Consider the following 20,257-nt stretch of genomic DNA (forward strand, 5'->3'; position numbering starts at 1 on the left):
CTAATACAAAGAACAAAGCAAATATCATATTTTAATGCCTAGGATATAGTGACACTGAATATTTTAAATGATAAAGAGAAGACAGGGGTAACTGTCTTCAATGTTTAATGTTCTCCTATTTGACAATGGAAAATCTTAACACCTAGTCCACGATTGGTCAGTTTTATATACACAGACACACACACACACACACACATCTTGCTTTGTATTTTATCAAATCATTCTTGGATACAGTAAATTCAGGCTTTGAAAGGACAGAAACTAATATAAATGGGGGAAGGGTCTTCTTGAAGAATATAAACTACAAATAAAATTAGGTACAAAAGTAAATATCTATTGAGAATTAGAAAATAAATTACAATAAACTGAAAAAAATTTAAACTGACAAATATCATAAGCATCACAAAATCAAAAAAACCATAATATTTTTATTAACTGCCTGATATGCCTATATGATATTCACATTGTTAGGTTGCATACTCTTTTATTACCCCCTTCCTATGACAATGATTTTCTATGTTTTTAATAGAGAGAACAGAAAGATAAGTGCCTTTCTTCTAAAATAGGTGGTCAAAATTTGTTTTTATTATTGATAGCAATATTATGTGCACATTTAGGATTATTGTAAACTTTGGGAAAATCTCTATCAAATTTCTGCTATGTACAAGTGTAAGGCTTAAAAGAATTATCCACTGATGGGCTTCCAACTCTGTGTATCTCAAATCTTGTTTCTCTTCATCAGTCCACATGCTTCCAGTGCTGGGACCATCAGACACGTTAATATCAAGACAGAATGTCTGCCCTGAGTCTGTGTTATGATGTCAGGTGAGTTGGCACAATGAGCAACAAAAATTTTCCTGGAAGATGTACATATACCAGGATAAAAAGCTATAATACGGAAGTGACTGAAAACCATATAAATATATCCCACTAAATCCACAGTAAGTATATCCCCAATTGTATTTTTCTAGGCCAGATTTTAAAAATATATAAAAACCATGACTTAACCTATATCACTTTGACATAAGGAAAAGTGTAACATGAGAAGCAAGGAAATTGGAGAGTAAAGAGTGAGCTCAATTGTTTCTAATTAAAATATCTAGAAATTTTCTAGATAGGGGCTAATATTTTAATAAATTTCAGGCTGATGTCCAAAGTTAGCATGATCCATGGCTTTGGGAGTTAAATGCTCCAATCCCAAACAACAGATGTGATTCAGGAAATCCTAAGTCAGCTTCCTGACCATATTCATTGAAAACTAAACTTGTTTTAAATGCATCAGGTAAGATAAAATATTATTTTTAAAATTATCCCAATTGTGTCCCAGGTATCTCTCCCTCTCTCATTGTAACAAAGATAGGCCAGCAGTTACACTGAATTTTGTGACCACTCACAGAAAGCAAGACCATGCCTAAGGGCAAGACCAGACCAAAGTGCCTAAGATATATTACAGACTCTACTTCAGTTCAGTTCAGTCGCTCAGTCGTGTCTGACTCTTTGCGACCCCATGAACCACAGCACGCCAGGCCTCCCTGTCCATCACCAACTCCTGGAGTTCACGCAAACTCATGTCCATCGAGTCGGTGATGCCATCCAGCCATCTCATCCTCTGTCATCCCCTTCTCCTCCCGCCCCCAACCTTTCCCAGCATCAGAGTCTTTTCCAGTGAGTCAACTCGTCGCATGAGGTGGCCAAAGTATTGGAGCTTCAGCTTTAGCATCAGTCCTTCCAGTGAACACCCAGGACTGATCTCCTCTAGAATGGACTGGTTGGATCTCCTTGCAGTCCAAGGGACTCTCAAGAGTCTTCTCCAGCACCACAGTTCAAAAGCATCAATTCTTCGGTGATCAGCTTTCTTCACAGTCCAACTCTCACATCCATACATGACCACTGGAAAAACCATAGCCTTGACTAGACTCTACTTAAGGGCACATAAAGGTTCTGAGGCAGTCATAATAGCTAAAATATAGACCTTTGAATTTTTAAATTCCTTAAATGAATTGAAATGGAAGATGGGTTGAGATTATCCATGTGGATTAGAAGTTGAGTGGAATTAACCTAGGGAAGCTCCTGGGGATGGGGGTTGTGACTTGGGGCAGTATTAGGACACTGTCTAAGCTCCATGAGGGCATGGACATAGCTGTGTCACTGCCATCTCCAGTACCCACAGTACTATACAGCACATACTAAGTACTCAATAACATTTTTTACTTGGATGGATGGATGGATGGAAAGAAGGAAGGAAGGGAGAAGGCCTACTATCAGTGTGTCTCAGGTTCCTCACTTATAAAATGAAGATAAAAATAGTCCTTCCCTCATAAAGTCATTGTGAGGATTAAATGAGCTAATAAACATAAAACACTTATAAGAGGACCTTCATTACTACAGTGAATATTTGAACTTAGTTCCTTGGAGTTATTATATTATTCAAGGTCTTCAATAGAAGAAAGTGTGACTGGCGCACAGAGAAGGCAGCTTGAATTAGAAGAAAAATTAATGTCAAGGGGTCTGAAATCTCTATTCTGAAAATTCAAAATTTCACAGGAGAGTCCAAAAGACCTGGGATTTTATTCTCAGACAAGAATGAAAAGAAGACCATGTCCTGTGATGTGGCAAAAAAACACATCTTAAGCCCCATTTGGGCAAATGCAATCAATAACATCCTGTCAGGAACATTTTGTGGTCTCATGTAAATATAGGCTACCTGAATAAAAGATAAAAACTGTCATTTCCTCTCTCATGTTGTAGCATGATGATTTATCTATTCCTTTGAAATAACCAAACCAAATCTAACAACTGTTTTAACTTTTCTGGTGTATCCGTATCCATTATTAAATATAAGAAAAAATACTCCTAGATGCTAGGATATTTTTAGGACTTCTGCAGAGAGGGATGTTAGAAAGAGTGAGGAATAATTACTTCAATCCAATGTGCAAGTCATCATAATTACTCCTAAGACAACCTATGTGGGAAAAAAGTGTCATGGGCTGTTTAATCAATCCTAAACTGTGGGGGTGGCTAGTTATAATTTAGGTATTTTCCAATAGCTAATACAAAACAGTAATAAATAGCCAGCTGCATTCTTAACCCAATGCTTCCATATATTTGAAGAGAATTATTGCAGAGCTCTTTTAAAACTCTGAATTTGACTTGCGATGTTCATTAAAATTTTCATTTCTCAAAATTATGATTGACTATTTGTTTATCAAACCCATGATCTTAAGTGAAATTTAGGCTCACAAAAGCAATACAAAATATCACTGAGGCAGGAAGCAGGAGCTATTTTAACATATATGCCAGCCACTGAAAAAAAGGAATCCTTCAAAATGCGAACAAGGTTGAGGTCCAGGCATAAAAGAGCAATTCACAACAGGTCTCTCACCATTTAAAATCTCCTCTCGCTCTGAAGGGCAGGAAGCATCAGATTCAACACTATCCATGTTGAAAGTTGCATAAGATGTATGGCAGAGAGCTTGGTGTTTCAGACGACCCTATGCAGAGGACATTCTGGTCAGGCAGTTTTATGGAGTAGCAATTGTTCCCCAGTTTGGGCTTAGAGTGCAGGTTCATCTCACCCGACTCAGCAAGGTGAAAACAAAGGTCGACACTGTCTAGCTCAGATCTTTAGATCTAAGTCCTCCAGAACACATACATAATCTTACTGTAATCAAGTTTAAGGGTGGGATTAACACTGCTTCCCCTAGGCTTCAACCTAATTTCTGAAAAATACACACTTTAGCTCATTTGTGTAATCACTGCAGATTATTTTCAAAGACATCTTTCTGAAGTATTAACTGGACACTATTTTAGAAGAATCTTTACTTGTTTTTCCCATGACCCACTATTCATTAAAGTAAAATCATATCCACTCAAATCCCAATAAGTAATGAGCAAAAGGCGTGGAGAAAAGAGCTTGACAAACCTAGAATAAGATCTCAACTCATTAGAAAGAGAACCTGGAATAAGTTACTTGCCCAGAATGAGCCTGAATTTCTTTAACTATAAATGGAATTGAGACGCTTCACCTTATGAGGTAGCTTTAACAAATAATAGGGCCTCAACAAATACTCTCTCATTATTATCAGCAACATGAAGATTTCATGGAAATTCAACAAAAAGAAAGTAGATCTACGTTCCACTCCTCAAGGTCTCAAATATTCTATGAGGCAAATCAAAGAAGCTGTTTCCTAATTCTCAAATGAAAATAACAGCTGCAATCCTTGTAGAGTATATAATTTTAATGGTGAGAACCTAAAATGCTTCCAGTCAGACACAAAAGAATTCTATGCTCATCTAGTTTGATTCTGCCAGTGTGGTAGGGGCAGCACCAAACCACCTTTGCTCTCTATCTGGTTAAAATATGACATTTTTCCAAACTGAAATTTGGCAATTCTAGATAGGATGTGATGGGTGCTGCTGAGTAAAAAGTCTAAAGCAATTTCTCTTCCTGGGGATATGCAGAAGGAATCCTCATCTACTGAGTAGGGTTTTTGTTTGTTTGTTTTATTTGGCTACACCAGGTCTTAACAGCAGCAGAGTCTTAGTTGCAGCACTCAGGATTTTCAATCTTCTGGCAGTGTGTAAACTCATAGCTGCAGTATGTGGGATCTAGTTCCCCAGCCACGGATCTAACCAGGGACCCCTGCATTGGGAGGGCAGAGTCTTAGTCACTGGACCAACAGAGAAGTCCCTGCTGCTCCTGCTGCTGCTGCTAAGTCGCTTCAGTTGTGTCCGACTGGAGTGGGTTGCCATTTCCTTCTCCAATGCATGAAAGTGAAAAGTGAAAGTGAAGTCACTCAGTCCTGTCCGACTCTTCTCGACCCCACAGACTGCAGCCTACCAGGCTCCTCCATCCATGGGATTTTCCAGGCAAGAGTACTGGAGTGGGGTGCCATCGCCTTCTCCGGAGAAGTCCCTGAGTAAGGTTTTAATTGTCTGAAACACCATCCCTTCCCAGCTGCCTCCGAGTTCTCCCACTACTCTTTTGACTGTTTCTGACACTTTCTGAATATGTCTTATCTCCCTAACAATGAAATACTCTTTATGAGGGCAGGACCTGTACTGTAATTATCTTTGAACCTTCCATGTCACTTCTCATGCTTCTTTTCACATGTGCTAAATCGCTTCAGTCTTGTTAGATCCTTTGCAGCACTATGGACCATGACTGCCAGGCTCCTCTGTCCATGGGATTATCCAGGCATGAATACTGGAATGGGTAACCATTCCCTTCTTCAAGGGATCTTCCCAACCCAGGGATCAAACCTGGATTTCCTGTATTGTAGGCAGATTCTTTACTGATCCACCAGGAAAGCCCTCTTTTCACATGCTATTGATTAATTCTAATCTCAGATAAATCCTTCTTTTTAACTACTTATTATAATACCTCTCTGAGTTGAGCAAAATAATTGTCCAGTGAAATTATAAAGAAGTCTCTGAGTTTTTCCATCTGATGAACATGATAACACTTTATGATATGATAATAATAGTAATATGATAACTAACATATCAGAAATTTATAATATTCCAGGCATTATACTAAGTGCTTTATGAACATGACTTCATTCCATCCTCCCAGTAGCCTGATGAGGTAGCCATGATTATGTCTCACTTATAGAGATGGAATTAAGGCATAGAAAAATAAAGTAACTTGCTCAAGGAGTATAGTAGCTTACCCAAGAATGTGGGTAGCCAAATCAAGATCCCTACCACCTAAATATTTATAACATTTTTGGCTTTTCCTCCAAACCAAAGTTTCAAATTTTACTCAAAATGTTAATCAGCCTATTGCTAATAGTGAGACTTGACTTCTAGATTTGTATACACATTTAGTTCACCAGTCCCATTTTATGAACCAAACAGATTTAGAACCGGCATTGTCATTTGAAGTAATGAAACTGCACTAATTCATAAACATTCAGTTTTCTCAAATTGTACCAAGGAAGAGTCTGCTTCCTCTTGACAGGGTTGATTTATCCATTAGGTACAGCAGGCACAGTGCCTATAACCTACAAAACATTTAGGGACCCATGAAAATCTTTTAATATCCTTTCATACAAGAAGAAAAAAATTAACTTTCAGGTAGAAAGAAATGTTGTGATCTATAACATTCATATATTCATCTTCATGTCAACATAGTTATGAAATATAGTTACTTACTTATACATATCAGTTTTATGGAGGAAAGGGCCCACTATAGCAAAAATGTCTAAGGCCCCCTTGGAAGACCCCCTAAGGCCCTATCTGTTGACTGAGCAAGGTTTTGGGGGCACTTTCTGTTTCTCATGGCGCCCTCCCTCATCACCCCCAAGGCCAACTGCTGCTGCTTTGTGACTTCTGGCTCCTCCCTGTGAATATCAAGTGTGACAGAGAGGTCTGGCTTATGAACAGAATGACAGCTGCTCTATAGCATAAACAGCACTTACTAAGGAGCCCAATGTAAAGTGTTAGAAAGGTGGTTTCCTTCTCCCTTTCAGCATAATGAGTGGCTATACTGGATGTCTATATCACTCAACAGATGAGAGTTTCCTGGCCACAAATTGTCTAGCCACAAGAAAACAGTTCACAGCCAAAGGATATAACAAATAGGAAATTTAAAATGTCAGGAAAAACCATCCTAACTGCTTACTGGGGAGTATTCTTAAATCTGGGGTTCCAAGAAATGTTCCTATAAAACTGATAATAACAATGACAACTCTGGGTCACCCAGGGGCCAAGGCCCTAGAAGGGAAGACTTAACCCAATTTAAGTCTGCTTTGGGTCAGTTCTCCACCCTACCCCACTCCATGCACATATTCTTGAACTTTTTTTGGAAGCTCAGATTCCAAACATCAGTCTGAAATACAAAGCTTAAGCAAAGCTTAGGTTAAGACAAGGACCCTAGGGAAAGCACAAATGCCATTTTGATCCTAGCTGGGCTAGAGACCCACTGAGACCTGTGATTCTTAACTTTTGTTTCATTTGACTATTCATAATGACCTTTATCCTCAAGTCCAGCTCGTGAGTAATGAATATGAAGTCCTTCTCTCAGCCTCTTAGTTTAAAGAGGAAGGAAATAGTCCATTGTTTTTCTAAACTTGCAGTTTCCTAGAGTAAGATGGAAAATTGAGGATGGCAAGTGAAAGCAGCAGGCATCTCTATAGAAGGACATCCGGTAAGTCTGGCCTGCTCTTGAGGGGGTATATGTTGACTGTGGGGCAGTGGGGGACAGACATAAAAACAAATTGAAACACTCTGACTACACTGTATGTGTGTGTGTGTGTGTGTGTATATATATATTTGTATATATTATATACATATATATATCTGAATAGTTATTGCAACCAACTCTACTTTGAAACTGAGTATATAGTCTGTCTATTCTGTATCTTAAACCCAAAGAAAACCTCTTCACGTCTACACAAAGTGGGAAAATGCATCAGAATGGCAATTTTCTCCAGTTTTGAGAGAGATTTTTGTTGTACTCAGAACTGAAAGGGGTGACCAAAAAAAAAAAAAAGTTGTGTGTATATGTGTATGTGTGTGTTTAATATTCTGTTCTGTTCATCCACTAACCCTATCAAAAATAGCCCTCAAGTTTGTTCAGCACAATTTGACCTTCATAATTATGCAGGTGATTATGGGGCCCCATTAGAGTTTTCAAAGCACTTTGTACATAAGGGGCCTTTAGACATTCTACTATAACAAAAACAAGCTCATAAAAATCCCACACACTTCATCAGGCCTTTGATAAACCATCACACAATAATGACCTTGAGTAACTAACAGCCTGTACTACATTCAAATCAGTAGCTTAGAGGTAAGTTTTTGTATCTTATTATGTCTGACTAGAGTTACCTAGGGACTCAAAAGAAAAAAAATTCACACACTTGCTTTTGCCCTTTGATGAGCATATCCATGAGTCATCAGAAATAACCCGTCCCTCCCCCCACTTTCATCTCAGGTCACCTTCTTCTCCCAGGTAGGTTTGTCAAAATAGACAGTCTAGATCAGCCTTCATGTGAGGGGGCCTTCAAGTCCAGTCCTGCCCATTTATGGGATCCTCGGTTCCCCCCTCTCTCCAGGCCTCAGCCTCTCTTCTGTAAGATGATAAGGTTACTCTAGAATCAGTGGAATTCTTTGCATGTACTCTAGGGCTCTTGGGTTGAGGAAAGCTGAACTTGGATGCACAGCTACCTCTTCTAAGTCTGAATACCATAAGGCTGCTGCTGCTGCTTCTCCTAAGTCACTTCCGTCATGTCCGACTCTGTGAGACCCCATAGACGGAAGCCCACCAGGCTCTCCCGTCCCTGGGATTCTCCAGGCAAGAACACTGGAGTGGGTTGCCATTTCCTTCTCCAATGCATGAAAGTGAAAAGTGAAAGTGAAGTCGCTCAGTCGTGTCCGACTCTTAGCGACCCTATGGATTGCAGCCTAGCAGGCTCCTCTATCCATGGGATTTTCCAGGCAAGAGTACTGGAGTGGGGTGCCATTGCCTTCTCCAACCATAAGGCTAGATGATCTCTAAGGTGCTTAGGAAGAAAATACATTTCACTTGTCAGACATGTGGGGAAAAGATCAGAGGAGATTGAGAGCATGGTAAGGCCTTACCTGAGGACAGGCTTCAGTGGGACAGTTCAGCAGACAATGATGGACACCCAAGAGCCCCAGATTGGGGTCCCACTGGGAAACAACCAGAGCCATAGATGACCAGTGTCTTTTATACATGCCATCTGATTCAGTCTTTACAAGGGAGTAATAATATTCCCTTGATGCTGTAAAATGATGCTGTGAAAGTGCTGCACTCAATATACCAGCAAATTTGGAAAACTCAACAGTGGCCACAGGACTGGAAGAGGTTAGTTTTTATTCCAATCCCAAAGAAAGGCAATGCCAAAGAATGCTCAAACTATCGCACAATTGCACTCATCTCACACACTATTAAAGTAATGCTCAAAATTCTCCAAGCCAAGCTTCAACAGTACATGAACCGTGAACTTGCAGATTTTCAAACTGGTTTTAGAAAAGGCAGAGGAACCAGAGATCAAACTGCCAACATCTTCTGGATCATTGAAAAAGCAAGAGAGTTCCAGAAAAGCATCTATTTCTGCTTTATTGACTATGCCAAAGCCTTTGACTGTATGGATTACCATAAACCGTGGAAAATTCTGAAAGAGATGGGAATACCAGACCACCTGCCTCTTGAGAAATCTATATGCAGGTAAGGAAGCAACAGAACTGGACATGGAACAATAGACTGGTTCCAAATAGGAAAAGGAGTACATCAAGGCTGTATATTGTCACCCTGCTTATTTAACTTCTATGCAGAGTACATCATGAGGAACGCTGGGCTGGATGAAGCACAGGCTGGAATCAAGATTCCCAGGAGAAATATCAATAACCTCAGATATGCAGATGACACCACCCTTATGGCAGAAAGTGAAGAGGAACTAAAGGGTCTCTTGATGAAAGTGAAAGAGGAGAATGAAAAATTTTGCTTAAAGCTCAAAATTCAGAAAACTAAGATCATGGCATCTGGTCCCATCGCTTCATGGCAAATAGATGTGGAAACAGTGGCTTACTTTATTTTGGGGGGCTCTAAAATCCCTGCAGATGGTGACTGCAGCCATGAAATTAAAAGACGCTCCTTGGAAGGAAAGTTATGACCAACCTAGACAGTATATTAAAAAGCAGAGACATTACTTTGTCAACAAAGGTCCATCTAGTCAAGGCTATGGTTTTTCCAGTGGTCATGTATGGATGTGACAGTTGAACTATAAAGAAAGCTGAGTGCCGAAGAATTGATGCTTTTGAACTGTGGTGTTGGAGAAGACTCTTGAGAGTCCCTTGGACCGCAAGGAGATCCAAGCAGTCCATCCTAAAGGAGATCAGTCCTAAGTGTTCATTGGAAGGACTGATGTCGAAGCTGAAACTCCAATACTTTGGCCACCTGATGCAAAGAGCTGACTCATTTGAGAAAACCCTGATGCTGGGAAAGATTGAAGGCAGGAGGAGAAAGGGACAACAGAGGATGAGATAGTTGGATGGCATGACTGACTCAATGGACATGAGTTTGGGTAAACTCCAGCATTTGCTGATGGACAGGGAGGCCTGGCGTGCTGCGGTCCATGGGATTGCAAAGAGTCGGATATGACTGAGCGACTAAACTGAACTGAATAATATCCCCATTTTCCAGCTGTAGAAACTGAGGTTTAGAGTCAGTCATTTAGTCAAACTAAATGATTGTTCAGGATCATCCAAATAATCAACTCCAGAGACAGGATCCCAGCTCAAGGAGAGGAGAGATGCATTAGATGGGGTGGGAAGTGGAGATCAAGTTTTCTGGTTCCTCTTTCCCATTTTGTCCCTATCACAAGCTAACCTCTAAAGTCCACCTAACGTGTATCACCTTTCTATTGGAGGCTGGGGTCAGGAGGAAGGTAAAGAGGAACATTGCTGTTTTTACATTCAAGAAGTTTATGCCTAGTAAGACATGTGTAAATCTACTATTGTTAGAGTAGTTCTAGCCAAAAACAGAGTAGGGCTGTACTTTTACAGTTTCTGCTTCCTAACAGTGGAGTGTGTCCATGCTTCTGCCAGTGACACAGGAGCTGAAGGGGTGGGTGCCACTTCCAACTGGATACTTCAAAAGCTTGGGCTGTTTCCCTGGGCCGTCACTGGCAACATTTTCCAGTTGGTTGCTGGCTGCTCTATCAGCCAAGGTCCCCAGGAAGGCTAATTTGGAGCGGGGCCCCAGACAAACTAATAAGGGCATGTCTCATAAGGAAGATAGAAATCGTTCTGTTTAAATCACTGAGTTTAGCAGTTGTTTGTTACATCAGCATTATCTGTCCTATGCTCACTAATGCAGTAAATATCCAACATGGCAGAAGTTTTATGAAGCCAGAGGTTTTGTCAGTCATTATCCACATTAGTTAACACATAGCAGCAATTCTTTTAAAAAGAGTTAGTAGTTAGTAATTCATTTCACTTTCCTACTATACTGTGGCCAGCAGGTTTCTATATAATTGAAGAGTATCAATGTTAATAATTTCCACTGATGTAATTTATTATTAATTAAAATTTCTCTAAAGTTCCTACACTATAGATTTATAAACATGGAGAGAAACTTTTTGCATATTTAAATACTCATAACAAATACTGAAGGAGATGTGGGCACGTAAGGGGAGGAGGGAGGACATTGGAAAGCAGGAATATGTAGAAGGCACTTCCAGTTTTTCCTTTGCAGAGCTACTGCCAGTTTCTGTGATCTCATCAATGGCCATACCATATTTTTAACCAGTTTTCAATTTCAGTTTTACCTTTCAGTGATATTCAAAATACTATTATATTACTCATTACAAATTACATTTTTCTGTTCTGATTTTTATCCCTTCCATCAGGACACTCTATATATCCTAATTCCCCTCTAGATTTATGAAGCATTATTAAATTTAGCAATACGCCACCATTTGTAGGCAATGGGCCAGGTTCTTTGCTTTGTGTGAATTTAGTCAGCGACCCTCACAACAGTCCTGTGATGTAGGCATTCTTGTTACAGATCTTACAAATGAGAAGACTGAGGATCTTCTTATGGGTAAGGAACTTAGCCAAGTCCCACAGCCGGGTAGAACCAGACAGTCTGTCCTCAGAACCCACACACTTTGCCCCCACACTTCCCAGGCCTCCTGGCTATCTCACTTCTGAGGAACACTCCCTACAAAATGGCTCAGGCATCTTCCGCCTCAGTCGCCCATTCATACCACCACACAGCTCAGAAGCAGGGAGGGAGCCAGTAGTACAGGGCCCTGTGGGGCACAGACAGAGGACCAGCCAGAGCACGGAAGCCATATGCCCCTGAGAACAGACTGTGCGGATTAAGGCAGCCAGCCAGAGTTCATTGTCCTGGGGCCATTCTGAAAGAAGGTCTTAAAATAGCATTTGATGATGTGGAGACACACAGGTATTTCATGTGACTGATCTCAGGAACTCCACAGATATTACAGAAAACGAAGGTAGATGGAAGGTCCAGGTCTAGGCCTGGATCTGGCATTAACTAGCTCTGTGACTTTAGCTAACAATAGTAAACAGCACTTCGGGAAGGAATGCTAACCTCAGTGCCAAATGCTATGCTCAGCACTTCATGTTCATACCCTCATTTCATTTATTCTTCCCCAAGACTACAAAAAGTAGACACTGTTATTATCCTGCACTTCAGAGATGACAAGTGCCCAAGAATACACAGTAAGTGTCATGTCCACAGTCAGGATTTATTCCAGCCATTATCTAACTATACAATAAAAACATTGGGTGTGATGAATGCAAAAATCTGTTTTAGCTCTAATATCTGGTCTCTTTCACAAATATCCAGGGAAAATGACTATTCAATCTACTCCACATTGAACTTGCAGGAAAACACTTGTATTGCTCTCCCCTCTACCCAACTTTGTTAGAATTGGGGAAAATGGGCCAAACTCCAATCAATACAGCCCCTCTTTTCTGCATTTCCTAAATATTATTAGAGAACACTTAGCAAATCCACTACAAAGTTAATCCCAATGACAGAAGTTATAATGAGAACAAGACTGATGTTTAAACATAATCCCTTTTCCTGCAATAAAATGAGGCAGTCCTTTATCTTCACCGGGCTCATAAGGCTAACTGCTTTCAACAGTGCTGACAGAGGCTAACACTGCCCTGGGGTTACTCCGCTTGTCCAAGTTCTAAATGTATTTGTCATTTAAAATAAACCAACTAATAATAAACTCCAAATAATGAACTTTCTCTAGGGCCTTAGTGTTTTGTTGATTCTAAGCATCAAATCCCAGATGTCCTCACTTTAGGGTGCAGAATTACCTGGGAACTTATAAATATGTCAAGTTCTGGGCCCATCCTCTGAGAATGATTTCAAGGTCTGGAAATAAAGGCCCAGACTCTGCATTCTTTCCTCCCCTCTACCTCCAGGTGAGTTTGATGCCCATGATTTGTGGACCACCCTTTGAGAAACGGAGCCTAGTCCTTGTACTAGATTCATATACTTCATTTACCCCAAGAAAGATATGGACTGTCCTTGCCGTCCTGGCCACACACAAACCAATGAGGTCAGTTCAGATGACCAATTCAATTGTGGCTTGTTTGGTTTGTTGGGGAGGTTTTGTTGTTTGTTATTGTCAATTTGGATTTTTAACTGTGGCATATAATGATGTCCAAAAAATGTTTGTCTATGTTGAACAAAATCACTATTTTTTTTTTTTTGGCTGTACAATAAATGGATAAGTTTTTCATTGAATTACCACACTCTTCTACTTGTTTTGGGCCATTAGTCACTGCCTTCGCACCATTTCACAAGGTTATTCAATAGTGTTTCGCCCCATTCCCTTAAAAAAGTCCAGTTTGAAAAAGTACCACCCTAAGGCGACCATGAAATTTATTTTCCAAAATAAGGCTTTGTTGATAATTCCCCTGGGACAACAGGCATTAAACCAAGACTACCTGAGAGAAATGGGACACATGATGCCTCCCACTTTCACCAGTTAGAAAAGAGATAACTGGGAGGTTACCTATTTGCCCAAAACACCAAAGTGACCGTACCCCTCTATGAAGGGCTACAGTACTGGATCAGACACTGCCTTGGGTTGCTTTTATCTCTCCATGGGACTTAACAGCTGCCTAGCCACCAAAATGCTTTATCATTACTGAAAATCAGGGGGCAGGTCTCTCTTCACCTCCTTCACAACTCCTGGCCCAGGTGCTTAGGAAGTGTGCCATCTGATGGAGAGGTGAGCGAGGTAGCAGAATTCATTGTTCATATGATACCATGGGAACTTTCATCCAGCCTAGGGAGGTTTCACCTGATTGAAGAAATCTTTTGAAGAACAGAGCTAGAAAAACTGGGCTTGCTTTCTATCTGTGTGACCTTATACAAATCACTTAACCTCTCTTAGCCTATGTCTCCATAAATATGGTTGATAATATTAACCTCGTAACATTATTAGGAAGATTGAGATAATATATGTGAATCACCTAATAGGACCTTCTAACCAATGATAATTCCCTCCCTATAAAACTGAACCTGCTGAACAGAGAAAGATGAACTAGAAAAGGCCATCACTGCTTAGTGTTCTAGTTACTACCACAGCATAACAAATTACCTCAAACCGAGCTACATAAAATAACCATTTTATTATGTCTGCGTGCCAGGGATTTAGAAAGGACACATGGAGGTGATTTGGTCTACTCTGTAACATCTAGGACCTCAGCAGGAAGGACCTAAAGATTCAACCTCTGTGGCCAAGAATTATCTGGGACATTGTTCGTTCATATTTCTGGGGATTGATGCCAGCTCTCATCCAGAAGACCTACAGATGGTGGCCTAGGCTTCCTCACAGAATGGAGACCCCTGAATCCCTATATAGGGGTTCAGAGCTCCAAAGGCCAACATTCCAAGGAAACTAGAAGGAAGCTGCATGGCCTTTTATGACCTAGCCTCAGAAGTCATATGGTGTCAGTTCCACTATAATCTCAAGCAGTCTAAGGAGAAGAACACAAATCCTACCCCTCAACAGGAGGAAAGTCAAGGTCACTGTGTAATAAGATTATATGGAAAGGGAAAACTTGATTTGGTCATTTATGGAAAATATAATCTGGCACAATTACCCTGTAAATGATCACGTGATAAAGACATAAATTTAAAAAAAGAAAAAATAGATGCAGCGGTCCGGTTGACTTTGCGGAGCCATGGAGGGCGGCTTCGGCTCGGATTTCGGGGGCTCCGGCGGCGGGAAGCTGGACCCAGGGCTCATCATGGAGCAGGTGAAAGCGCAGATCGCCGTGGCCAACAAGTGCTTCCGGAAGTGTATCGGGAAGCCGGGGGGTTCCCAGGACAATTCAGAGCTGAAGTGCATTGCCAGGTGCATGGACCGCTACATGGACGCCTTGTCACGTGCCTACAACTCGTGGCTGCAGCGGGAACGAGCCAACATGTGACCACGAAGCGCCAGCAGACCAACCCCCCACCCTTGCCCTATCCCCGGACCCATTTCCATAAACGCTGTTTGTGAAGTGAGGTCCTGCATGTGCGTACTGCCTACCAGAAGTTTATCAGGACGACATTGGTGCTGGGACCGTTGGGACTCTGCCCGTCCTTTCCACCTAGCCTCCCACCTGCTAGCCGGTGTAGCTTGGGTCTTGGTGGGAGCGGCCCTGGCCCCGGTGCCACCTCCCTTTGTGCACCTGTTAACGGATTAAGTCGTATGGACCGTGGTGGGGCCTCAACCCGGCTTATGCTGTCTGCCTGGGAGGAGGGTGCTGTTTGACGCATCACAAGCTTTATTCAGCGGCCAGAGAATGGAGAAACTTGAACTAGTTCAGGGGTGAACTTCACAACTTCCTGGCTGCTACTGCTGCTAAGTCACTTCAGTCGTGTCCGACTCTGTGTGACCCCATAGACGGAAGGCTCCCCCATCCCTGGTATTCTCCAGGCAAGAACACTGGAGTGGGTTGCCATTTCCTTCTCCAATAAGTGAAAAGTGAAAGTGAAGTGGCTCAGTCGTGTCCGACCCTTAGCGACCCCACGGACTGCAGCCTACCAGGCTCCTCCATCCATGGGATTTTCCAGGCAAGAGTACTGGAGTGGCTTGCCATTGCCTTCTCCGACTCCCTGGATAGAGGGATTTAATTTTAATGGGAGGAGTGAGGTCAGTGATGGGGAGCCATGTTCATTAAGTTTACCTGGGAAGGGGCAGGGCTTTTTTGAGGGAGTGGGGGACCACCCCCTCTTTATCCTGTTTTGGTATTTTAATGTATGGTACTGGCTGCTGGGAGGTGTGTTGTTTAATACATTCATACAGTAAAATCAACATGTAATGAGAAAAAAAATAAAAAGAATAAAAGAAAAAATAAACCACCACATACAATATCTTAAAATCTCAAAGTGTTTAAGGATCTCCTGAACCTCAAAGATAGTTTAAGCTTTGGTTAAGCTGGCCAAGCCCCTGCCTTTAAGACACTAAGAGATGGGTGTGTGCTTTAAAGATGCCCCTACTTTTAGAAAAAGTCTGCTTATAAAAGAAATCGATCTATCAAGCAGAAGTTTTAGGAGACAGACATTCATATTTGGTGAGTTGTGTGAGGAGTTTATTTGTATATTAAAAAAAACCTTATCTAGAATTCATGGTCTCTTATAACCTGACCTGTACCTACTATACCCATTTTATCTCCACCTACACTGAATCACACATTATTTCTGGAATAATAGGTTTTTGCAGTATTTGCTGTTTTGGGGTTGTTGTTTATTTTGCCATGATACCTTTGGGCTGTGTACTTCCCCTTGGAATGTTCTGTTCGTGCCTATCAAAATTCAATCCATCCTTCCATGCCCAGTTTCAATGTCACCTCCTCTCTGAAGACTTTCCTTGTCACCCATAAAGGTAATCTCTCCTCTAGAACTTCTATAGGACTTTATTTATACCCTTCCTTTTATAGCGCATTTCACCTCACATAAACTGCCATTTCCCAAAGCCCACATCAAAATTTCACCTCATTCTTTCTCTCTGTCCTGATCCCTATCCTTCAGTTCAGTTCAGTTCAGTCGTTCAGTCGTGTCCAACTCTTTGTGACCCCATGAATCACAGCACGCCAGGCCTCCCTGTCCATCACCAACTCCCGGAGTTCACTCAAACTCATGTCCACAGAGCCATCCAGCCATCTCATTCTTTGTCGTCCCCTTCTCCTCCCGCCCCCAACCTTTCCCAGCATCAGAGTCTTTTCCAGTGAGTCAACTCATCGCATGAGGTGGCCAAAGTATTGCAGTCAAGGCTATGGTTTTTCCCATGGTCATGTATGGATGTGAGAGTCGGACTGTGAAGAAACCTGATCGCCGAAGAATTGATGCTTTTGAACTGTGGTGTTGGAGAAGATTCTTGAGAGTCCCTTGTACTGCAAGGAGATCCAACCAGTCCATTCTAAAACTCCTCTTTATAACTTTAATCTGAGGAATAAAACTCTCATGAATTCAAGCACAAAAGGTCTATCGCACTATTTGGCCTGAGCTTCCAAGCAGAATTATGACTCTCCTTCACATCCCATTTCTTTTTTCCTCTAACTTTCATTGTACTCATGACTTCAAATTTTACATCTTAAATTTCAGCTAGTACTTACTTAGGTTCCTAAAGCAGATTAATCACTTGCTGTTAAATATTCATGATTCATGATTTCCCAGGTGGCCTAGTGGTAAAGAACCAGCTTGCCAATAAAGGAAACATAAGAGATGTGGGTTCACTCCGTGGGTCAGGAAGATCCCCTGGAGGAGGGCATGCCACTCCAGTATCTTGCCTGGAAAATCCATTGGATGAGAAGTCTGGTGGGCTACAGTCCACAGGGTCACAGAGAGTCAGACATGGCTGAAGCAACTTAGCACGCATGCATTCATGATTCAGGCTACAGATTCACTCTATGGAAAGAGTACCCTCCAGAGTGAAAAAGAACTGGGAGTCTCTCCTGTCCCAATTTACCATATCAGCTAAATGGTCTCTTCTTTTATGCAAGTTCTCTTTTAAAATTCCAGCAGCTAATAATAGCTGAAAATAAGCACCATTTTACCAAACACAACAGCACTATTTTAATATACTAAATGCCATCAAAGAAAGTACCACCACTTAGACAGTCTACTCTGTTGAATAATCAAGGGTGGTACAATCCATCAATTTACCACATTTATATGAACTTCAACTTATCTTAGCATTATCCTCCTAGAAGATATCGAAGTGAGGTAAACAAGTAATGGACAACTCGACCCTTAGCTTTATGTGATACAATTCATATCTCATTTAATCATTCATTCAATACAACTATTCCTGAGTACCTACTTTACCCAATCAAGTATACTATAATCCAATAGTTCCCAGTATTTAGATTTTAGACTAGTAAAATTCCCAATATATTTAATAGACTAACAAACGCCTCCAACATTTTATTCTGCTGAGGAACATCAAGTTGTGAAAATCAGCGGGTCTCCCAGTGAAAAACTAGAACACAACTTGCTGATGGTACAGGAGTGGCAGGTTAAAGGTAACTGAATATAAACGGACAAAACCTCAAGATGAGAAAAGCATAAAAGGTAAAGGAACATTCTTCGGTCTCAAAGCTAATGTGTTAAAAAGATTTTTAAATGGTAATTAATGCACTTCCTTGGCCAAAAAACCCAAAGCTTTGAAGAGGGATAACACCAGAGTTGCAATAACTATGCAGATTCTTTGCCCAGCCCTCTCCTCCCTACCAGATTCCCAGAAACAGGCCCACATTGCCCTGCCTAAGGGCTTAGCCCCTACTAGGGCCAGAAGCCAACTATCTCATAGACAGGAAAATCTTTCTGGGTAATCCTGAGCCCACCCAAGTCAGCTCTAGCCCTAGTTCTGGTTACTGAACTTTCTTGGTGACCCAACCTTTACTTTCTAGCCCAGTTTCAGTTGCTCTTCTCTCCTATGATTCCTGATGCTTTCTCTTGGCTCCTTTTCATAGTTCAAGAGTCTCCAGCTGGGCATTATACCACTAAATCTCAGTACCCATCCCAAGGGTCCAACACCTACAGCTAGTTATTCTCAGGACCAGCTCCCACCTCAATGAAACATGTTTCTTTGCTTGATCCCCATCCTACAGCTGAGAAACTCCTGCTAGGCTCTCTCTGAACTTGCTGCCAGCCACCCTCTCTGCCTGGACCTAAAGGTATCACCTATTACCAGACTTTACTGACGACAAATTCTGCCTACATAAGAAGACTGGCTCCAGGAAAGCTGGTAACCCCAGAAATCATGTGTAACATTTTGCTTGCATATATACATGTGTGTGCTTCTTGAGAAAGAACACTTAGAACTTAGATTCTAAGAGTTCCATGATTCTGAGAATATAAAAAACAAAACCACTGCTATCGGGCCATCTTCTTGACTGATCAACCTGAGTTACAAATTCCAGGCTGGTTCAGTTCAGTTCAGTTCAGTCGCTCAGTCGTGTCCGACTCTCCGCGACCCCATGAATCACAGCACGCCAGACCTCCCTATCCATCACCAACTCCCGGAGTTCACTCAAACTCATGTCCACAGAGTCGGTGATGCCATCCAGCCATCTCATTCTCCGTCGTCCCCTTCTCCTCCCGCCCCCAACCTTTCCCAGCATCAGAGTCTTTTCCAGTGAGTCAACTCGTCGCATGAGGTGGCCAAAGTATTGCAGTTTCAGCTTTAGCATCAGTCCTTCCAATGAACACCCAGGATCGACTCTTATTTTATAACAAAATCAAGCTTTATGAGAGGAAAGTATACCAAGAACCCTCAGTGTCTGGAGAAACCTGAATTTAAATCTGGTTTTCCTATTTATTTTCCAGTTCACTTTTGGCCTATGCACTACCTTCCATCAGACTACTTTTACATTTCACTCTGCTGGTCATGCTACCAGCTGTCATCTCTGTTTTTAAATAATACAATGCTTGGCACATCATAAGTACTCAATAAAAATGTCAGCTCTTGATCTTATTTTTCAATCAAGTATGGCCACTTAGTATAGGAAAGTGAAAATTCAGTGTTTTCAAGGCTGTTCTCCCTGGAAAATACTGATTTAATTCCTAGGCAAGTCACTTTTCCCAAGAAAAGTCAACTCCTCCAGATGTCTCCTTAGTTTCCACAAGCCTATGAGAGGCACAGGAAAACTGCAAGTTGCAGACTGGACTCGAAGATGATGCTTGTGAACCTATGCCATCAGTATGAAGTGAGAGGATGATGGCCAATGCTATCTGGGTAAAATTGTGTGGTGGTGTGGAAAGTTTGTGGGGGGCACTCCAACCACTCTAGGAGTCTTCTGTCATGCTCTCCTGTTGTCTCCCTCTGTCCTTATCACCCTGATGGCTAACTGCTGAAGCATTAGCTAGTAAATGAGGAGCTGACAAAGTGAGATATGAGAATTCATTAGCACTTTCAAAGGGAGCCTCTCAAGGTCTATGCTGAGGTTTTCTCAGATCATCAAGCTGACTTAACAGTCTACATGGCCTATGAAGAAGCAGCCTATTGTCACTTGTCCAGAATGCTGGGTGTCCTGGGTCTAGGACTTGATCTCAGGATTAAATCTCAACTTCACCTCTAGAAACTGACTCTACTAGGTGGGCTTTCCCTGTGTAGTGCCACCTGTGTACTCTGGCTTCTCATTGCCAAGGTAAGCCTTGGCATACTTCATCAGAAGGATCTAAGACCTTAGATCTTAATCCTTCAGCAAAGACCTTTGATCCATGGTCATTCAAAAT

At 41.5% G+C, this 20,257-nt stretch overlaps 1 pseudogene; it reads left to right on the forward strand.

Moving 5' to 3' along the window:
* The first annotated feature begins 14,712 nt into the window (after positions 1–14,712).
* LOC129555802 (mitochondrial import inner membrane translocase subunit Tim13 pseudogene) lies at positions 14,713–14,961 on the forward strand (annotated as a pseudogene).
* Positions 14,962–20,257: the final 5,296 nt, after the last annotated feature.

Source organism: Moschus berezovskii, chromosome 12, assembly GCF_049115385.1.
Source record: "Moschus berezovskii isolate FMDL1 chromosome 12, NW_MosBer_1.0, whole genome shotgun sequence".
Taxonomy (NCBI): Eukaryota; Metazoa; Chordata; class Mammalia; order Artiodactyla; family Moschidae; genus Moschus; species Moschus berezovskii.